The sequence below is a fragment of the Hemiscyllium ocellatum genome, unplaced genomic scaffold, assembly GCF_020745735.1.
Source record: "Hemiscyllium ocellatum isolate sHemOce1 unplaced genomic scaffold, sHemOce1.pat.X.cur. scaffold_243_pat_ctg1, whole genome shotgun sequence".
Lineage (NCBI taxonomy): Eukaryota > Metazoa > Chordata > Chondrichthyes > Orectolobiformes > Hemiscylliidae > Hemiscyllium > Hemiscyllium ocellatum.
The window spans coordinates 161,701-179,280 of NW_026868094.1; the positions used below are offsets into that span (position 1 = coordinate 161,701).

Sequence of the window (17,580 nt, forward strand, 5' to 3'; positions counted from 1 at the left end):
AAGTCCCTTCTTACCACGTGTCCATTACGAAACAATTGCACTTGGGATGTTAAACTTGTTCTCTGCACAGAATCTGAAAGATGGGAAGACAGTGTATGGTGGTCACATCATTGGCTCATAATCTAGAGCCACAGAATAATAATCTATGAATATCGGCTTGTCTCATGCTCTTTCGAGAAAGCAGTGGGTCACCCTTACCTGGTCGGGTCTATGTGGGACTGCAAACCCACAGCACTGTGTTTTACTCTTTTCTGCCCTGTGGAACAGCTGAACTAACCACCCACTTCAAGATCGTCACAAGATGCTGTCCTGACCAGGTCTGCACACATCCCGTGATGGCAAATCAAAAGAAAGATCACTCCCTTCCTCTGCCTGTATCCCATATTCCAGCAGTTCATTTCCATTCAGGTAGGTGGCCATTCACTGTTTTAGGAGCGTCAGTTGTGATTGATTCCCTCCCCTAGAGTGATGACCTTCTGAATTGCCACCTCCGGTGCAAGCTGTATTAATGTTTACCTACAGATGTAAAGATGTTTGAAATTCCAAATGAGTGACAGTGCATCGTAAATGAATAGTTTCCTATTTCACACAAAAGAAACGGAGCCAGCTAAGTGAGGGAACGGAATTCTTGCGATCAAACCTGAGAGTGTTGTTGAGGCAGTATTTGGGGCATTGTGGATAGATTTTCTCTCCTTTATAAGGAGTGATCTCCGTATCACAGGCAGAGTGAACAGGGTTCCACTAGATTAATGCCTGGGATGATGGCACCAAGAGGAGTGAGTGAAGGTTGATCTGTAGCACCGTGAGAGAATGCGAGGTAATTGCATTGAACACTGGGTGGAATTGGCAATCACTCATTATATTCTAAACAGAAAATGAGAATGTGATCAATTCCATGACTATTCTTTCACTCAGGATGCATGCTTGAGGATAGTTTGAGTGCCTGGGAGGACGTTACGCCCTCCTACCCCAACCCCCACATCTCACGGTGATTGACAGAGACAGAGAGTTCCAGGTTTTGAAAAAACTCTCCCACATTAATACAGTGCACTTGGTGTGTGATCCTGCACTGAATGTCATATTGTCCACCATCGCGACAGCAGCCACAATGCTTTCATTCTAAAACAGTTAACTATTCCGTCCAGCTACTGACCTTCATGAAGAACTTGAATCCATATTCTCATAGATACAAGGTGCCTCCTTGAGGTTTGCACCATAAGACAATCAGACATCGGAGCAGAAATTAGGCCAGTTAGCCCATCGAGTCTGCACCATCATTCAATCATCGCTGACAGTTTTCGCTAACCCATTCCCTGACCTACTCCTTGTAACCCTTGATCCCCGGGATAATCAAAAGCTTATCTAACTTCGTCTCAGATATACTCAATGATCTGGCCCCCAAGGCCTTCTGTGGCAATAAATTTACAAGATTCTCCAATCTCTGGTTAAAGACATTTCTCCTCATCACTGTTCTAAAAGGTGTTCCCTTTCATCTCAGGCTGTGCCCTCGGGTGCTCGTACAATGGAAACATCTTACCAACATCCATTCTGTCCAGGTCATTCAGTATTTTGCATGATTCCATTTCACTCTCTCTCATTCATCTAAACTTTATCGAGAATAGACCTAGAGCGCTCAAACATGCCTCATACGATAAGCTTTTCATCCCTACGAGCATTGTCGTGAAGATCTTGTGAACACGCTTCAGGGCCAGTACATCGTTCCTGATATATGGCGCTCAACATTATACACAATGCTCCAAATGTGGCCTGACCAGAGAAGTATACAACCTGTTTATATTCAATTCTTCTCGGAAAAAATGCCATCCATAATAAATGCAATTGCACCCCTAACCACTGCCTCAACCTGCAAGCTTACCTTGAGAGAACCCTGCACCAGAACTCTCAAGTCCTTCTTGATTTCTGAACTTTTTCTCACCATTCTAAAAATAGACCATGCCTCTATTCTTCGTGCCAAGGTTCATGACTTCACACTTTCCCACTTTGGAAGGCATCTGCCAATCTCTTTACATGTCGAAATCCTTCTTCAGACTCTCCACCTTCTCAATACGACCTGTCCATTTTTCTATCTTTTTATCGCCTGCAATTTTAGTCAGAGGGCCCTCAATTCACTCATCTAGATAGTTAATGTAACGAGTAAAAAGCTACGATGCCTTGTGGAACACAACTTGTCACCGGCTGCCATCCTGATAAGGATCAATTCATCCCCACTCTCTGCTTTCTGCCAGACCGTTCAAGCAGCATGAAAGGAGCAAGAGAATCGATGTTTCAGGTAAAGCCCTTCTTCGGGAATGAGGGTGTGTCGATTCTCCTGCCCCTTTGATGCTGCCTGACCGGCTGCGCTTTCCCAGCAACACAGTTTTCAGCTCTGATCTCCAGCATCTGCAGTCCTCACTTTCTTCTTTCTGCCAGACAGCCAAGCTTCTACCAATGCCATTACCTTGCCTCTAACACCAGAGGTTCTTATCGTACTCAGTCATCTCCTGTGTGACAGATTGTCAAAGGCCTTCTTGAAGTCCAGGTGGACAATATCCATTGGCAGTGCTTGTTCAAGCCTGCTCAATTTCACTTCAAAGAATTCCAACTGATTTTTCAAGCATGACCTTCCCTTGATGAAACCATAGTGACTTTGTACTATTTTTCCAAACAGTTCCAAGTATTCAGAAATCTTGTCCTTCACAATGGATTCCAGGATCTTACCCAAGACCGAGTATAGCTATTCATTGTGGACCTTTTGTCTTTATCCTTATTCCCACGTTAAAGAGGGATGTCACGTTAGTGGGTTTCCAATGTTCTGAGATTGTTCATTACTCTAGTGATTTCTGAAAGATCACCACGATCGCCTCCATTCTTTCTTCCGCTATCTCCTTCATAACACTGGGATGTAGTCCATCTGATCAACGTTATTTAACCACCTTCAGACCATTCAATTTTTTTTTGCATGTTCTCCATTGTGGTGGCCAACATACTCAGATCTTGCCCCTCAATCTCTTGAATGTTTAAGGTATTACTCGTGTCTTCCACCGCCGAGGCTAAGCCAAGTAGTTATTCAGCTCGTTGGCCATTTTCTCGTTCCCCACTACTATCTCCCCAGTATCATTTTCCAGCAATCCAATGTTCACTTTTGCCTCTCTTTTGTACTTTATATATCGAAGGAAAATGTTACAGTCTTCCTTTATATTACCCCAGACTTAATAATCCCCCTCCTTATTTATTTATAGGGACTATCAAAGAGCGATAGATAGCCTAGGATATTGTTGAAATGCATGCTTCAGTAATAAGGAAGTTTAACATCATTTACTTCACCAGTTACCTCACATGTGGAAGTAACCACTGCTGACAACTATCACATATTCTCAGTTACCATTCAGAGAAACTGAGTGGTATGGCCGCGAAACTCCCAAATTAATGAGAATACACAACTTCTTTTTCAGCACAAGTTTACCTCGAACTATCGAGTAAAAGCATGAAACTAGAGTTAAATTTATCAGATCAGTGGTAATCTCATTGAATAGCTGCACAAACACAGGGTGAATGAAAGCTTCATGAGATCAAGTGTGTTTCCTATGCGAAATTGACCGCTTCACAATGTGGGATCAGTTGGAGTGAAGTGATGAATTTGATTAAATTTACTAGTTGTTCACCCAGTGAACGGTAACAATTGATTATCCTGGTCCTGATATCATCACAGAAATGCAGCAATCGCACTTGAATCAGTGGCTTAATGATTTGCTTATTTGCAAATCTGGAGGTTGTTCATTCGACTATTCACTGTCTCAAAAACACTGCCGCTCTTTATTACACTTACAAACTCATTGCCCCGAATCCGAAATGTGCTTTGAATTCCTGATTTGCTGGAGGAAGAATCTTTGAAATGCTGGGATGTGTGAACTTTTGATATGAATGCATGCCCACCTTCAATCTATTGTCCACATAAGTATTGTCGATTATACCGCAATTCTTTGTTTAACAGATTCGCTTTTTAAACGAGGGGTCGGTGTGGTAATACAAAGTACTAAAATGATCAACACAATTCCACCGAATGGTTCGAAAGAATTGAGATCTTCATTAGAACCATCTTGCAAAGCAAGTTGTTTATCTTCTTAAACATGGTTTTCCTAAATACCTCTCAAAAATGAGCAGTTTCTGACTACTTTGCAGGCAGAATACTTGAAAGAATTTCATTCTGTTTGGAATTATTTGTGGCACTTTTAATCTACCGGTTAATGTCTCCAATCGATGAATGCAACTGAGAACATCAGAGTCAACCTCACACTACTGTCAGAGGAGGGGAAAATAGAATCGTCTCGCACGCTGCTCTTGAGCAAATCACAAATTTCCAACAACTCAATACGTGCAACCAGTGGGAGTGCAAAGGAAACAATTAAACAGAGCACCGTTTCAATTCTGGGAATCTTTAGAAACTATGTGAGAGGGGAATGAAGGGTGGACTGACCGACTGAGCAGAAACTGTCAAGGTACCTTCCCCTTCTTGCAGGAACAGAGACATGAACTCTGATGTTCTCGAGGCATTAACTGCTTTGAGACATTGAAAGCATTCCCATCAGAGCTGCTCCACTCACGCTATTATCAGTCAGGAACAATAAAACCTGATTCCCTGATCAGGCACCCAACTCTGGCCGCGATGTGGAAAACACCCAGTCTTAACCAATACACCACAAGTGCTGCCTCCCGAGCTGTTAGACTGTTTCTTAATGGCAATGCATATGGCGTTTGATTTTTCAGGTCATACGTTTGAGCAAGTCATCGACTGTTTACAGAACGGAAAGAGGCCCGTCATCCAAGTTTTCAGCTCTTGGTATGTCCCCTTGTGTTCCTAAATGTTTCAAGCACTAGTCGCAATGCTATTATCCAGTCACGTTTTACAATGTATGTGACTTCAGTTTAAGATGGATAATCTTTGTTTACACTCCCTCGGTGATCTGAACCCCATTTCACTTCCAGAGGTAAACGCACAGACACGTTCTGGAGAGGTGACTGTGGCCTCAGGAGATATCGGACAGAAAGTAGTATTGCTCTCAATTGGCTTATTTTGTCTCATTTCAGATTTCAACACCAGAGTCTGGTTACAGCAATGAAATGAAGCATTCAGCCTTTCATTTGTCCATGTTCCTCCCCGATCTAAGCATTGAGCTACAGAGGCAGTGTGCTCTGAGAGAAGGATTCTCATTCTTTTGAAACAGCAACATAATAGATGATTGGAAAGTCCCTGTATTAGAAAACAGTCGTAACAAAATCAAGACAGAACGGAAGGCATCACGTGCAGAAGGATGGGAGACTGTAATGCCGAATCAGACAGTTTCCAGGATGAAAGAAACAGAGACCGTCCATGGAAGTCTTGTAATTCGGATTACGTGCTCTGACAGCCATGGTCTGCAAATCGTTAGCATTTATTGTTACCAATATGTAATGCTGCCTTCTCCTTAAAAGTAGAATTATGACCTGGACATACAAACATTAATCGTGAAATTGATCAAAATTGATGTATTGTTTTATTACATATTTTGGCAGCAAGAATAACATGTAAAAACTTAGATTATCATTAAAATCCAATATTAAAGCCAGTTAGTGCTTTCACAAAACTACAAAAGCAGAGGAAGAGCTGGGAGTTGCATGACGGAAGGAGGCGACTGCTCCTGCTTTCAACCCACAACTTTTCATACCTTTCATCCCAAGAACATGTGCAGAAGCAAAAAACTGGCAAACTGACACATATTTTTTTTAAAAAAACAGAAAACGCTGGAAGTATTCACCTTGTCTCGAAGCTTCTGAAAGAGTGGTAGAGCTCAACACCATTACAATCTGATTGTATTTACTTTGTATTCACGATAACTAATGTCCAAGTCACAATTCATTCAGATATGTTCCCTCATCTTGAAAAGGTATGCACGCTGTCAGTTTGCCACGAGAAACGGTTTGTCAATTAATTCAACACAGACAGGATTGCCGTTTAAAGCTGCGTGAAAGACGTTACAAACGGTCATACCAGACAAACTGAGGTGCCATGTGAAAAATGCGTGTTTCATTCAGTAAAGCGAAAATAGAATTGTTCATAGAAAATTGTGGTGAACTGTCTGCTGATTTTGTTTTGATGAGGTCTGAAGATAACTCTCCTTCCCACTCCACCGAGGACAAGCAGGTCCTTGGACTCCTCCACCGACAGAACATAACAACACGACGGCTGGAGGAGGAGCGCCTCATCTTCTGCCTAGGAACCCTCCAACCACAAGGAATGAAGTCAGATTTCTCCAGTTTCCTCATTTCCCCTCCCCCTACCTTGTCTCAGTCGGTTCCCTCAATTCAGCACCGCCCTCCTAACCTGCAATCTTCTTCCTTAACTCTCCGCCCCCACCCCACTCCGGCCTATCACCCTCACCTTGACCTCCTTCCACCTATCACATCTCCATCGCCCCTCCCCCAAGTCCCTCCTCCCTACCTTTTATCTTAGCCTGCTTGGCACACTCTCCTCATTCCTGATGAAGGGCCTATGCCCGAAACGTCGAATTTCCTTTTCCTTGGATGCTGCCTAACCTGCTGTGCTTTAACCAGCAACACATTTTCAGCTCATTCATAAAGCTAATCCAAAACGATCAGATAAATATAGATTGGCAAATCAAAAGACAAAAGTTCTGTGAGACCACTGTGCCTGAAATCTGGGGATGAAGGAATATAAGGGATAATAGCAATATTGATCATAAATTGGCTGCGTGAAATGTTACTGATGAAAGGTGCCTGCCTGAAACTTCGATTTCCATGCTCCTCGGATGCTGCGTGACCTTCTGTACTTTTTGAGCACTGCTCTCATGCTGACTCTGATCTCCAGCATCTGCAGTCCTCACTTTCACCTGCGGGAAAGGGAACAGAGTCATCATTAACAATTGTGTTTTGAACTGGAAGAATTTTCCAAGCGAACTTTGACTGAGCATTGGGGTGTGAAAGTTCTGGATAGATTAGTTGAACCCAACAGAATTCTATGATTGATCAGAGCCCCCAGCGCGCCCATGAGTTTGTCTGATTGGTTGGAGCACCAATGCCTACAGCTTGGTCATGTAGAACTGCCTCTTCTACGCTGTTGGGCATTATACATCATCAGTTCAGATGGGTCCTGCAGCATGCACAGGGTTAACATGATTGGAGAGCATGCATGTGGCGAATGATCATTGGAACGAAATGTTGTCGTCTTCAATCGATAGTTGGTGAGTGAGGGCGAAAGGGGAGGGAAGCACCAGGTGCTAGAGCCCAGTTAGAGGTTTCATGTTTGGTCATTATATGACTCTGGACCCAAACACAGTGGCTCTGGGCTCGCCAATTAAGCCAAAGACAGCCTGAGTCTCCTTCCCAGAAACAGACCCCAGTCAGCCGCCGCTATTCCTGGTTCAGTTTTATCTTGTTTTAATTTATCAGGTCACTGTTGGTTTATCTATCTTTAGCGTGAACAGAGATGAAAATAAGTGATATTGTTTGAAATCATTGTTGTTGTCCAGGAGGATGTGGTGTTGTTGGGAGACGTTTGGCTGTGTATTAGTGACTGGGACTGATGGTAAAGTGTACCCCATGAACACCTCCGTCCCTTACCTTGCTGTAAATATTTCAGATACGAAAATAATGAACATCTGTGTCCTTTTTTTGGAACAAAAACCTGCTTTGAAAGGTGGTGAAGATTGGACTGAAGCAGTGACAGTTATTATCTTTTTTTACTTGGTCAATTCGTGCACATCACTGCTATTAATCATGTCCGTGCTAACATCACGGCTCTTATTCAGCTGTTTACGCGTTGGGCCAGTGGCGCAATGGATAACGCGCCTGACTACGGATCAGGAGACTGTAGGTTCGAGTCCTACCTGGCTCGAGGGAAATGCAGGCATTTATTACGCATTTGAAAACTGATTTCCCTTCAGCTGAAATAAGATGTGAGTTTTTAATCTGCAGGAATAAGAATGCCTTCATTAATTGTCCATGACAACCTCAGGGTCAATATTCCAGAGTCATCACAGGAGGAAGACGAATAGTCGGGCACCTTTCCATTTCACAAAGCCACCGATCGCATCATTGTTGCTCGCGGGAACGCTCGGCTTTGAGCATTTTTTTGAAACTCCTTGGCCCATGGATTCACAGAAGAATGAAGAGTTCAATGTCCAACTAATCTTTATAGAGAGTGAGTTCCAGAGTCTACCACCTGCAGACTGATAAAGTTTTCCGACAAATCTATTCAAAGCTTTCTGCATCTTGTCTGAACTCTACAAACGCTGGTGATCGATCAAGAGCAACTGTTTCCTTCAATCTGTAATTCCATGCTTCTCATTATTTCCTACACGTCAATCATGTCTCCTCACAATCAGCTCTGCTCTGAGAAAAATAACTCCCGTTTTGCCGAGGCCAGACCACTCAAAACATTCTTATGCAGGAAATTCAGAGTGTAACGTCGCTGTTTGTTTTGGTGAGTGTGTAGTATGATTTACTTAGAATACTTTAGCTAGGTTGACTTCCAGTTTTTAAAACAGAGAGAAAATTATTCACAAAACTAAGGAATGAAACACAATAAACAGAATATAAAATACCCACAGATCTTAGCTATCTAAAGTAGACTTACATATGCTTTTCAAAACAATAAACAACAGTCCTGATAATTAAACCCCATAAACACAGAATACAAATGAAACTGATTTACAGGTCGATATTAGAGGTGCAGAAGATGAGAGACATTCACATCACTGGCACACTGAAAACCTTCGTGTAATTATGTGTGGCTGATACTTTGGCAATGGTTAACAAAATGTTTAGGCTGTCAAATAAATTTTGAAATTCTTGTGTTCGCTGAAATTTCTTGCCTGTTTTGAGCAATTCGGTGAGTTGAGCAGTCCCACTTCTAACAGTCAGCACAAACTTTCAGAAAAAGTCACTCAATCCGGTAAACCGTCGTACTGCTCTCTTCGTCAACAATGTATAAAAATACCCCGTAACTTTCGTTTTCACATCCCGTGGGGCTATTTGTCCGTGTTCAACGACATAGTCCAGGAAGGTGACTTTGGCTTTGGCAGATCTACTTTCAGTTAGGTTTACAAATCAGTTTGACTTCCGTATTCGATCAAACAAGCCCGAGAAATTCTGTAAATATTCAATCCATGAGAGACTGAATGTCCCAGGCACACAACACACCAAACTGTTGTGTATCCAGCAATTACCTTGTCCGTTAACCTTTGAAATACGAGTGAATTTGTTTTGCACAAACGGCATTACTTTAAATTTCTGCAGTCCAGTTGGCGTTACAAAATTGCCTTTGATCTTTCCGACAAAGTTTACTGTCAGTAACCTTTCAGGAAGTCCAACTTGGAAATGTAAGTTGCTCTTCCAATCTCTTCCACATAGTCCTCCAACTGCAGATGCGTATATGCACCAGTCTTTCTAACAACATTGACTTTGTGATAGTCCACACATAACTTTTGGGTCTTATCTGGCTTTGGCACCATGATAATGGGTGAACTCCATTCATTGAAACTCACTTTGGTTATGCCATCTTGGAGCATACGTGACATCTCCTTATAAACTTCCACCAACTTTATAGGGTAATGCCTGCATGGATGTTACAAAATCAGAACAGCAACTCCTATATTTACATCATCTACAAATAGGTTATTAATTCCCAGTTTATTTCAGCATGCAAGAGTAATAACTCTTACGATTTTCTTCTGGAAGAGAACTGAATAACATTACCAATATTGGACAACTTTTGCATTTTCCAATTTTATAGCAGGAACGTCCAATGCAGAATTCCCTGAAATTGGTTCTTCCCAGTGTGTTGTAGTCAATAACACATTCTACCCTTGCGTTCGTTCTTTGCCAAAATACCATTAGCCCATATTCCCATCACACATTCTGTGATATTCATTCATGCCAGGAGTTCCTATCAAGTAGCTAACCTCACTCGATTTCCTCTTAATTTGATAAGGTCTTCGAAACCTTGCTTTATAGTTTCACCAGTTAATGAAATTTAAATAAATACATTGTTCCCAGTGGCAAAATTCTGATTTTTTTGTTTCTCATACACTTCATGCTTCACCATTTGCTGCGATAATTTTAAGTGCTGTCTCGACAACTCTCCAACATTATTTAGCCCAATTCTAAAATTTGACACCTCGTTCAAATGCGTGGTCTCTGTAATCTGACTTATTAATATTTCCTTATTAAATTGTAATGGCCCTCTGCCTTTATGCCCAAAACTGGTATCAGATAGTCTTAGTTTGGTGGAAACTTTCGATATATCTCAGATCGCAAACAGCACTGACGCAACTCCCTCATGGAAATAATCTGGCTATTCCGAACCATAAAATCTCAACATAGTCTTTAATAATTAACGTCGCCTTTCCAGTGCATCCTGTGATTCTGGATGGTACACAGTAGATTTGATTCGTTTTAATCCGAAGCTATCTATATACTTCCTGGAAAGTTGGATGTGAAGTTTGACCCTTGACATAATTGTATCTCTGACGGTAGTCTTTATTTAGTTTTTGTAAAAATCGTAATTTTTCCTCAATCCTTCTAGCTGTCATCTTGCAGAATTGAACAGCATTTGGAAATCTCGTCAATACACCAATTTATGTTAAATAATACTTATTCCCATTTTTTATTGGATGTAGGGAACCTACACAATGCATCAAGACAATTCAGACAGATTCCTTGATCGCTGCAGCAGGTATAAAAGGTGCAGGCTTTATTATTTCCCATGCTTTTGAAATGTATGACACGTCAGGCAAAATTCAATTACATTCATCTGCAATCCAGGCCAGTAAAAATGTCTTTGTATTTTAGCCTCCGTTTTCCTCACGCCTAAGTGACATCCAATTTTTGGCACATGCAGCACTCGCAGCACCACTTTTCTGTACCCTACTAGAAAAAAAAACATCCTGCCCATTTCTCACGGGCTTGAATATATGTTGGTCTCCATTCTCTCCTTAACATATCTTTTGCTAAGTAATATCACACAGGGATGCATTCACTCTCCTTCCGAATATATGTCTTCTGATCCAAGTGTTTTAATTTTTCATCTTTTTGCTGAAACTCAGTAGCATAGCTGAGCTGAATATACTTGCATTTTTAACGTTTGTCCCCTGCTGTGTCCCACTTACTTGATAATAAAAACGTTGTAATCTTGATGCATTGTGTATGTTCCCTACATACAATAAAAGTTGGGAATAAGTATTAATTAACATAAATGGATGTAATCATATTTCAGCCTCCTAATCCGTGCCTTTTGATTTCTGCTGCTTTCGATTGTGACTCTGTGATCGCATAAAGACACAATCTGGGAAAATTCCTTTATCAACGTCCTGCATTGCTACTCTTGCCTGCAGCTCGACTGGCTTTACAACTGGAGTATGCAGCAGGCTAACCGGTGATTGAGCTATATCATTTGCAAGCACAAATTGTATTCTTGGAGCTGAGAGTTTGTCCAGAACTCCCACCACAAACTCCCCACTCTTTTCTGCCCACTCTAGCCTCACTGTGTATCACTGAGCAATGTTTCGTCCCACCATGAATTCCTGTACACATAGTTCTTCAGGAGTACATATTTCCCCATTCTCCTGCATCACAGACTGAGACGATCCTGTGTCACTTAATATTGTTACCTGTCTATCTGCTACTCCTGGCCAAGGGAAATAAACTTTAACTTTGCAGGTATATTTTTCAAGCAGACTTGGCACTTCTTCCTTACCAACCTCTGATCGGTTTGTACACTCTGATGAAGCTTTCCAGCCGCTACTGTGCTTTCTATTACCATGCCAACAAAACATCCAGGCTTGTTTTGTTTTCCTGCATTTGACTTTACAGTGCTTTCCATAGTTCTCCAATACTGATTTCATGTGGCCTACTTTATTGCAATGAAAACCTCAGATCTTGTTCCCTTCAAGGTTTTCCTATATATCCTGTGATAAGTTAACCTCATGATCTTCACAGGGATTTAACTTTCCCTTTCCACGTGAGGATTTCTCTTTACCCAATTTCTATCCCTCAGACTTAACATGATTCTGGAAGTCCATCCTTGTTTTATGGACCAGTTCATTACAATCAGCCATAATATAGGTTCTATGCAGAATGAGTTTGAATCCATTTGCGAAGAAATTAGAAGTTCTAAGAAGAAAATGTCACTGATTGTCTCCAAATTATAAGATGACATTGGGGAGGGCAGTAAACAAAGACATAAATAACAAATGAAAAAATGGTATGACAATTATCATGCGGGAATTTAATCAACATGTCGATTGGTCGAAGCCGCTCAGTCATGGTAGCCTTGACGGGGATAGTTTTGAGTTATCTGCAATGGATTCCTTAAATAATGTCTAATGGAACAGGGTCGCCTCCGTGCCAATTCTTCTGCTGCCTTCGCCTCCGTGCCTACTTCTTCAACTAAGATTCTCGCCCACTCTCTGACGACCCCTTCTCCTGCCTCCAACATACCCCATCCACCTGTACACCCCGTGCTGGCCTCTTACTCGCCCTCAATCTCTTCATAGCCAACGGCCATCGCGACATTAACTGCCTCAACCTGTTCACCCCTCTCACCCACTCCAACTCTCACCCTCGGAACATGCAGCCCTCCACTCCCTCCGCTCCAACACCAACCTCACCATCAAAACAGCAGACAAGCGAAACACGATAGTAGTTTGGCGCACTGACTTTTACACTGCTGAGGCTGAACGCCAGCTCGCAGACACCTCCTCCTACTGTCCCCTTGACCATGACACCACCGCCCACCACCAAACCATCATCTCCCAGACCATCTATAACCTCATCACCTCAGGGGATCTCCCATCCACCGCCTCCAACCTCATAGTCCCACAACCCCGCACCGCCCGTTTTTACCTCCTGCCCCAAATCCCTAAACCTGATTGCCCCGGCCGACCCATTGTCTCAGCCTGCTCCTGCCCCACCGAACTCAACTCTGCATACCTCGATACGGTCCTGTCCCCCTTAGTCCAAAAACTCTCCACCTACGTTTGGGACACCACCCACGCCCTCCACCTCCGCCATGATTTTTACTTTCCCGGTCCCCAACGACTTATCTTCACCATGGACATACAGTCCCTGTACGCCTCCATCCCCCATCACGAAGGACTCAAAGCCCTCCACTTCTTCCTTTCCCGCCGAACCAACCAGTACCCTTCCACTGACACCCTCCTTGGACTGACTGAACTGGTCCTGAACAACTTCCCTTTCCAATCTTCCGACTTCCTCCAAACCAAAGGAGTACAATGGGCACCCGCATGGGCCCCAGCTATGCCTGCCTTTTCGTAGGATATGTGGAACAGTCCATTTTCCGCAGCTAGAATGGCACCACTCCCCACCTTTTCCTCCGCTACATCGATGGCTGTATCGGCGCTGCCTCGTGATCCCATTAGGAGGTTGAACAGTTCATCCACTTTACCAACACCTTCCACCCCGACCTCAAATTCACCTGGACCACCTCAGACTCCTCCCTCCCCTTCCTAGACGTTTCCATTTCTATCTCGGGCAACCGAAAAAAACACGGACATTAACTATAAACCGACTGACTCCCACAGCTACCTAGACTACCCCTCCTCCCACCCTGCCCCCTGTAAAAACGCCATCCCATATTCCCAATTCCTCCGTCTCCGCCGCATCTGCTCCCAGGAGGACCAGTTCCAATACCGTACAAGCCAGATGGCCTCCTTCTTCAAAGACCACAATTTCCCCCAAGACGTGAACGACGCTGCCCACCGACGCATCTCCTCCACTTCCCGCCCCTCGGCCCTTGAGCCCCGCCACTCCAATCGCCACAAGGACAGAACCCACTGGTTCTCACCTACAACACCACCAACCTCCATATACAGCGTATCATCCGCCGTCATTTCCACCTCCTCCAAACGGACCCCACCACCAGGGATATATTTCCTTCCCCTCCCCTATCAGTGTTCCGAAAAGACCACTCCCTCTGTGACTCCCTCGTCACGTCCACACCCCCCACCAACTTAACCTCCACTCCCGGCACCTTCCCCTGCGACCACAAGAAATTCAAAACTTGCGCCCACACCTCCCCCTTACTTCCCTCCAAGGCCCCAAGGGATCCTTCCACATCCGCCACAAATTCACCTGCACCTCCACAAACATCATTTGTTGCATCCTCTGCACCCGATGTGGCCTCCTCTATATTGGGGAGTCAGGCCGCGCGGACCAACCAACCCAATCACCCCATTGCTCAACCCTTTGACTCCCCCTCCCACTCCACGAAGCACATGCAGTTCCTTGGACTCCTCCATCGCCAGACCATAACAACACGATGGTTGGAGGAAGAGCGCCTCATCTTCCTCCTAGGAACCCTACAAAATCTGAGGAATGAACTCAGATTTCTCCAGTTTCCTTATTTCCCCTTCCCCCACCTTGTCTCAGCCAAATTCTTCGAACTCAGCACCGCCTTCCTAACCTACAATCTTCTTCCTGACCTCTCCACCCCCACCCCACTCCGGCCTTTCACCCTCTCCTTGACCTCCTTCCACCTATCGCATCTCCAACACCCCTCCCCCAAGTCCCTCCTCCCTACCTTTTATCTTAGCCTGCTGGACACAGTTGGCTCATTCGTGAAGAAGGGCTTATGCCCGAAACGTCGATTCTCCTGTTCCTTGGATGCTGCCTGACCTGCTGCGCTTTTCCAGCAACACATTTTCAGCTCTGATCTCCAGCATCTGCAGTACTCATTTTCTCCAACAAGGGGAGTGGTTCAATTAGATTTAGTGCTGGGTAATGAACACGGCAAGATGTTAGATTTGGCGATAGGTGAGCACTTTGGTGATAGTTACCAAACTTCAGTTATGTTTACTTTAGATTGTCAAAGGGATAAGTATACACCTGAGTGCAAGCGCTATTGCTGGGGGAAAGAAAACTAATGAGATTAGATAAGATTACACATTCAGAGGTTGGGCAAGGAAACGGCACGGAATGGGCAGAATAGAAATGTGGAGCTTATTCAAGGAGCGGGTTCTGTGTCAGAGAGGGAGGAAATTGTCAAGCGCAGGAGTCATGATTACTGAGGAAGTTGAATCTCTTGCTGAGATGAAAGAGGCTTGTGTTCCCATGAGATGTGAATGCTCAGTTAAGGAGATTAAGAGTTACAAGTTAAACAGGAAAGACCTGAAGAGAGACTGAGGATGAGCCGGGAGGGTAGTGAGAATTTGTTGACAGATAGGATAAGGGAAAATCCTAAAGCTTTCCATCGGTATGTGAGGGCTAAAGGAATGAATAGAATAAAATATGGCCAATGAAGGACAGTCAAGCTCGATTTGTGAATGGGTGATGACACTCACAACCATTATCGAGCTCTTTGAATAGGTCATTAAACTGGATGTCGGTTTTCTCACTGAATTGGCAAGTTCATTTCCAGACGGTTCATCATTCTACTAGGTAACAATTTCAGTGGGTCTCCAGGCGAAGCACTGTTCACGATTCCTGCTTTCTATTGATATGTTTGGGTTTCTTTTGGTGGATGATGTCATTTCGAGTTTATTTTAATCAGGGGGTAGTCGGTGGCGTCGAAATCGAAGTGTTTGTTGATAGAGTTCTGGTTGGAATGCCGTGTTTCGATTAATTCTCCTGCATGTAAGTGTTTGGCTTGTCCTCGGATGGATGTGTTGTCTCAGGCGAATGTAGTGTTTATCTAATGCAATATTTGTTACAGGTCTTGCATGTAACTTTGTAAATGACATCATTTTTTCATATTGACAAATAGGCAGAAAACGAGCCACCAGGATACATGAACACCAACTAGCCACAACACAACGTGACCCTCTCTCACTGGTATCCTTACATACAGATCAGGAAAGGCACCACCTTGAATTATACAACGCATCCATCCGAGCACAACTGAAACAGAAACACACACGATAATTCTGAGAAGCATGGCATTCCAACGGGACATCCATCAACGTCACATCGAGATAGACTTCATCAACAACTCCCTGAGAAACAGAAGAGGAAATGATATCACTATCGGAAATGACATTGCCCACCCAACGAACCCCAAGCATATAAGTAGAAAGCAGAAATCATGAACGGTCCGTCACCCGAAGGCACACTGGAGATATTAGCCAGGAGGGTAACGAAACGTCTGGAAATGAGCTTTCCAGCTCAGTGACCAAATCTTCATCTGGGAAGCTAAAACTGAGCTACAACTCTTGTCAAAACTTGCTAGGTGACTAAACAGATGTATGAGGATAAAGCCGTTCACGTAATGCACGTTTGGATTTCAGTGAGCCGTTTGATAAATTTCGCCATGGCAGGTGACTCACAAAATACTGAAGCATGTGCTTGAGGGTGATGTCGTGCTTGGGATCAGAAATTAGCCGCTGAACGAAGACAGAGGTGTTACTTGATGGGAAAACGTCATCCTGGAATTCTGTTGCTTGTGGTGTACTGCAACGATCTGTTATGGGTTCACTGCTTTTTGTCATTTGTTTTAAAGGAGCTGGATGGGGGCGAAGAAGGATGGGTTAGTAAATTTGCGGACGACACTAAGTTCGGGAAAGTTGTACACAGTGCTGAAGGATATTAAAGGTAACATAGGGACACAGGTATGCAGCAGAGCTGGGCTGAGAGTTGACAAATGGAATTTAATGCAGAAAAGTGTGAGAAAGAACATGGCATTAAACATATCACAGAATATAAAGATTTATAGCAGAAGTTTCTAGTAAAATATAAAATGAAAAAGAGGCAAAAGTAAACGTTGACACTCTCGTGGATAAGAAGGGGCATTTACTTATGGGATATGCGGAAATAGCAGTGACATTGATCAGGCATTTGCTTCGGTCGTCACAGTGGAGGATATTAATAAAATGCCAGTAATTGACAAAGAGATGATGTTTGGTGACGACATGGGAACAGTCATTATAACAAAAGAACTAGTGTTGAAGCTAATATTGCAACGGATGGTTACGTCTCCAGGACCTGATGGAATGCATCGCAGGGTACTAAACGCAATGGTATGCAAAAAAGAACTGCGCTTGTGGTATTTTTCCAAAATTCGGTGGTCTCTGGGGCAATCCCAGCAGAATGGAAAACACAAATATGACGTCACTTGAAAAAGTGAGGCAGACAAAATATGAGGACTTAGATCAGATTACTTACAGTATCGAAGCAGGCCCTTTGGCCCAACTATTCCACACCGATAGCCAAAGTGCAACCAAGACAGACCCATTCTCCAACATGATAAACCAGTTTGTTTAACCTCTGCAGTGGAGAAATTTCTTGAGTATATTATCGAGGAAGAAATAGCGGGGCTTCTCGGTAGAAATTTGACAGATGCAGCCTGGGCTAATGAAGAGCAGGTCATTCCTGCAAAATCTTTTCGAATTCTATGATGGCATTACGAACATGGTGTACAACGGGACCCAGTGAATTGATGTACTTATATTCTCAAAATGGCCGCGACAAGGTGCTGTTCAGGGGCTGATAGCAAACGGATGCAGGCTGTTCAGGGTAAAGTATGAGCATGGATTGAGGATTGTTTCCCAACAGGAAGAGCAGAGCATGGATAAA

General features: G+C 43.5%; 1 non-coding gene across 1 annotated transcript; it reads left to right on the forward strand.

The window, feature by feature from the left end:
• Positions 1-7,815: 7,815 nt before the first annotated feature.
• trnar-acg (transfer RNA arginine (anticodon ACG)) lies at positions 7,816-7,888 on the forward strand. The gene has a single exon. It is a non-coding gene; the product is annotated as a tRNA-Arg (tRNA).
• Positions 7,889-17,580: the final 9,692 nt, after the last annotated feature.